At 49.3% G+C, this 5,445-nt stretch overlaps 1 long non-coding RNA gene across 1 annotated transcript; it reads left to right on the forward strand.

Moving 5' to 3' along the window:
* The first annotated feature begins 235 nt into the window (after positions 1-235).
* LOC135578482 (uncharacterized) lies at positions 236-1,021 on the forward strand. The gene is made up of 2 exons (XR_010470162.1): positions 236-375; positions 794-1,021. It is a non-coding gene; the product is annotated as an uncharacterized LOC135578482 (long non-coding RNA).
* The last annotated feature ends 4,424 nt before the right edge of the window (positions 1,022-5,445 follow it).

A 5,445-nucleotide genomic window follows, 5' to 3' on the forward strand; every position in this document is an offset into this window, starting at 1 on the left:
CTTCACATGTTTTGGAGATAGATGGACAAACAGCGCGTCCAGATCGTGGCTACACCTTCCTTGTCATTGTTGTGCAAGACATTTTGTGCTCCTGCTGTGGTTGTGTATGTGGGGATAGAAGTGCACCTCCAGGGCAGTGCTCCAGAACCCGTGTGTCCCCTGAGTTTCAACTTAAGATGCATTGGCTCAGCACAGGCCTTTGTCTGAGGATGGATTTCCCCCACGCCACTTGTTTCTACTTCGTGTTTTGCATTGCTCAGGACATTAATTTTCTCTCCACTCTGGGTACAGTCTGTAGCAAGGGATCAATCGCTTGACCTTCAAATGCTGTTTCAGTCATTTTGGCCACTGGTTAATGCTGAGATTGAGAGGAAGGTAAGTCTTGTCACACATTTCCTGGGTAATACTGGTTATTAACATCCTGTTTTCTTATATTGGCAGTTCACCATATACCATAACGTGAGGAGAAAAATACTTTTTTCTTGCCATTTTTGCCACCATTTGCATATGGTGGCAATTTTGTTTGGATCGCGAGTGCCCCAATATGGTTTTCCTTGGACCTCTTGGGGCATTTGCTCTTTAGTTCTGGCCTCCCCCCTACAACCCCACCACCAAGGCTAAGATATCACCCAGCAAATTTTCTCCATGAGGAGGGAAGGGGCCTGTTCACTGCACCTCCCAAGCACAACTGGAGCGAGCTCCATGCAAGCCTGTTTCTCAGATTTAGTGAGGTACAGTGTTTGGATCCTATCCCACCTCTGCAAACCTCTCATGTTGTCCTCTTTGCCCTCAGCTCTGGGTTGGCACAGGCAGAGGCCGAAAGCGGCTGTGAATGGTGCTCCAGCGTTCCCCAGCTCCTCCGCACCTCTGAGGAGCTCAGAGTCCACGGTAGCTGCAACACCAGCTGCTCAAGGGTAGATTTCCATTTTGAGTTCAAGACCTTTATGTGTGAATGCTATCTTTTTAAGGCACCGTTTGGTGCTTGAAAGCTTGTGTAGGCTCTAATAAATAAATTCTTTTATCTCTGGTGTCAGCTGTAGTGCAGTCATTCGGTACCAAACACAAAATACATACTCATGGATCTGTGTGGTTAGAAAGCCGGTTCCTGGGTGACAGTTTGAAGGGACAACACTCCTCTATTAAGAGTTTACACAGCACAACCTCAGAGGAGCACTAATCTGTGCTACAGACTCCAGGACGCTACTTTAGTTCAAAAAATAACAATAATTTGTAAATGAATCGGAGAGATTTTAAAATCAATTTTCTTCAGCAAACAGCAATTATTGAAATAGTTGCAGTTATCGCTGAGGACTGAGCGTATAAAACGCTTCAAGATACAAAATTGGATTCTATAAACATATAATTCTTTTATCGATAATTCTTATAAGCAGGCTTCTGTCTACACTCTCCCTTTTGCAAAAACTCTCCCCTCTATTATATACTGAGCTCATTTCCCTCCTGGGTAGTTGCGGATTTGTTGGTATACAAATTAATTTTTTTATTGACCAGAACGAACATTTGGAGGACAAGAATATCATTGCTATTCATACCTAAAGGTAATCAATAGAAGTACAGAGGAATAAATTTTCTAACCACGTAAGCATCCTCTCTAGCCTTAATTCCTTTTCCTGAAACCCACAGGACTGCATCCTGGCTGCTATAAGCATGAACAAAGCAGTGAGAGGAAACAGCATTTGAATCTTATTACCTAAGAAGAATCATGAGAGAAAGAAACTTCTCTCCTGGTCTTGGCTCTTCCCATGCTCCAGCTCAGCAATCACTCACTCATCACAACCTATGTGTACTATTTGACCATAGCGGCCATAATTATTCATCCATCATCAATTATTACCCCCAAAAACAGTGGTGAGGAAATAAATCCCTACATGAATTGGCTTGACATCTGCTCAGGAATGGCTGACAGCGGTCTGCATCTACCGTGTTGAAGAGAGAGGATGTAAGGGGATATTACAACGTGGTGTGATTTACATCAGACAGGGAATCTGTCTGCAAAACAAGTATTATTAGCATGTAAAGAGCAAAGGAAAGGGGAAATAATAGCAATAGGTGGTGGGGTTTGCCCTGTTCCTGGCCTGTTCTACTGGCCGACTCTTGCTTCTCCCAACCGGTAAGTCCTCGGTGTCATTTGCGGTGTTCCAGGCTTTTTTTGCTCAAAGACACCCCGAAGATTTGCACTCACTTATAGCCAGATTCTGCCTTAATTTATGCCTGAAATCAGTGGGGGGCCGACAGAACGTCAGAGCTAAATTTTGCCTCGCTTCAAGCAGCTGGTCCGTTCACAGGATTTGCAAAGGAAATGCTGGAGCGAAAGGGAGGAGGAGGCCGACGCTGCCCCGCCAGCCTGCGGCAGCGCCCTGAGCCTTGGCGCTCCCCGGACCCCAGCGGCACCTTCCGCAGCGCCCGAGCCATTTCGGGGGTCCCATGTGGGCCTCGTCCCGGCGGCTGTCAGACCCGCAGGCCCCGCGCTGAGCGGGGGCCGATGCCGGAGCCCGCCTTCCTTTCACAGACACGCTTCCTTCCCGCACTGCCTCCAGCTAACAACCCGGCCGGGGCCTCCGCGTCTGCCGCTCTCCCCTGCCGGGGCGCCGCGGCTGCAGCGCGGCGGCGGGACGGCAGGTGGCGGCCGCGCCTCAGGCAGCGTGGCGGGGAGGCCGCCTCGGCGCTGCGGGCCAGCGGGGCGGGCCGGTTTCCCCCGGGGTTATCGCTGCCCGATTCCGCCGTTAGGCGCAGCTCCCCGACATCTGGCGCTGGCAGAGCGCGGCTCGGTGGCGCTGCGCTCCGCCGCCCTCCCCCGCCCGGCCTCTCATCGCGGCGGGGGGCCCGGCTGGGAGGCAGCAGCGCGGTTTTCCTTAGGGCTGTCAGCAGAAGAGTTGCATGGGGAAGGGCTGGTTTGTTTGTTTGTTCCTTATTTCCCATCTTCCCTTTTGTGTCTTTCCCTCCTCCCTCTCCTACATATCTGGGGTAGCACCTGCTGCTCGGGTTTATATTTAAATTTGTGACGAGAGAGGCACGAAGTCCAGCGAAGGGCAAGATGTGGCAATGCCGGCCTCTGGTGAAAGCCGCATTTCTTGGGTTGCCAGTGCTGGCTGCCCCTTGCGGGCTGCACCGTGGTGCTGCCAGCAGCCGCATTGGCTCCTGCCTTGGGCTGTGCTGCTGTGGGCAACTGGGAACCCCGACCTGGGGCACCACACTGGGGGTGTCGGGCCTCAGGCCTGGCTGGGCCCTGAGTGGGACGGGGATGGGGACAAGGCAGGCAGGGGCTTGCACACTGCTCTGGCCACTGGCCTCTCCATGGCCTGCGATTAGCGGCCTGTTTGATGGGCAGCACTGAGTCAGGCCCCTTCTGCAAATTAGAGGCTGGTGGGAGATTAACTGTGGGGAGGATGGGGGACTGCCTGTGGAGCACCCCAAAATAAATAGGCCAAAAGCAGGGCTTAACAAGACAGCTTTAAAATTCAGTGAGGAAAAATCATAGAATGTCCTGAGTTGGAAGGGACCCACAAGGATCATCAAGTCCAACTCCTGTCCCTGCATGTGACAGTGCCACAGTTCACACCATGTGTCTGAGGGCATTGTCCAGTCTCTTCTTGAACACTGTCAGGCTTGGGGCTGTGACACATCCCTGGGGAGCCTGTTCCAGTGCTCCACCACCCTCTGGGGGAAGAACCTTTTCCAAATGTCCAACCTAAACCTCCCCTGGCACATCTTCCTGCCATTCGCTCGGGTTCTGTCATTAATCACTTAAGAGAAGAGTTCAGCACCTGCCCCTCCTGTTCCACTTGTGAGGAAGCTGTAGCCACCATGACGTCTCCTCTTGGCCTCCTCCAGGCTGAACAAACCAAGTGACTTTAGCTGCTCCTCATATGGCTTCCTCTCCAAACCCTTCACCAACTTCGCAGCCTTCTTCTGGACACTTTTGGAAAAGATTCCACTTTCTGGCATAGAGTACTGGTTATAGGCTGTATCATGCAATGAGTATACACAGAGGTAGAGGCTTAGTCATGTGAAAAGACAGAGCAGCCTCCATCACCAGCACCATGGGGTGTGAGGGAGGCATAGCCCAATTCTGCGTGCCACCATCAAAACTTCAGTATCATCAATATCTGAATCTTGCAAGTTCTCTTGGATTGGGCTGGCTATATTTGCAGTGCCTGACCTGCCATCTATTCACATAATTTATCACTTCTCTTCCAGCACAGACATGCCCAGAGCTTTATTAAGCAAAACAAACTGGAGTTGAATACTTAGACTGAAGTGCAATCTGTAATGCAAAAGGAGAGGAAGGAGAGGCCCTAGTAAGGTGTGATTTCTAATATGTCATAAAGTGCAGAAGAGTTGGGGTCAATTAATTGATATTTGTGGAATTGCAGAGTAAAATTTCCAGCACTGCGTCTTTGGTACAGGAATATTTAATCATTAGGCTTTGTATACTTACACTGAGCATGGGCAATGTCTTAGAAAGACACTATGTGCTGGAGACATAAAAGTCGTTGTAGAGGTGAGTTAGGTTTTCTCATATTGCTGAATCTGACCTGTTCTGGGAATAGGATCCATGCATACATCAGGTGATGGAACTTGCACAACATGAAATAGGATGGGAGCTCATTTAAATGGATCTGCCAATTGGTGGCTGCCTGACTATTCACAGTTTCTCCTCCGAGTGCCAGTCCCCTCCTTTCTGAAATGAGGACAGCAAGATAGCTGTCCCTTTAAAAACATCATGAAATTTTCTCATGCTGATTTTGATTTGTAGTTGTATTTTAAACAGAAGTGAGCAGCAGCTGAGATTTTGAGCCAGACACTTAGGAATATAGTCATAGGCAGAAAGCAAGTCCTATGTCCGCAAGGTGTACCTTTCATTCTTAAACTATTAATTCCATAACCTTGAATGCTTTTCAGGGACCTTTGTAGTTTTAACTGAATAAAACCAAGGCATGAACAAGCCATTGGGTTTCTCGAGCAAATACATAGGTCTATATTATTAAGCATGAAAGTCTGAATTAAGCATCAAAATTTTTATTTGTCATCTAGATATCTGTTTTCTGTGTCTCATCTTTCGTAGGTGTTAGGTTTTTAGCTTTCTGAGGCAGAGGCCAGTCCTTTCTCCATGACAGCTTCCAAGTTCTCAGTAGTGCATACAGTGCAGAGTGTGAGGAAGGTAAGGGAGACGGTTTTGGGTTGAGAGCAGCAGCTCTGGCTCTGTGCCCAGCCTGCACTGGGGTTCCTTTGGAGCAGCAGGGCCATTTCTTTAAGCATCATCCCTCTTGAGCATTTTGAGGCATTGAGCACTGGTTCCCTAGCCCCACTGTTGGCTGCTGTGGTCTTGCTGATGGGGTTGCATCAAGACAACACTGAAACATGCACCGAAGAGCAGGGTGAGGAGAGGAATATGGTCTGTTTCTAGATACCTTTGTTGTGCCCCAC

Source organism: Columba livia, chromosome 2 (assembly GCF_036013475.1).
Source record: "Columba livia isolate bColLiv1 breed racing homer chromosome 2, bColLiv1.pat.W.v2, whole genome shotgun sequence".
NCBI classification, from domain to species: Eukaryota; Metazoa; Chordata; class Aves; order Columbiformes; family Columbidae; genus Columba; species Columba livia.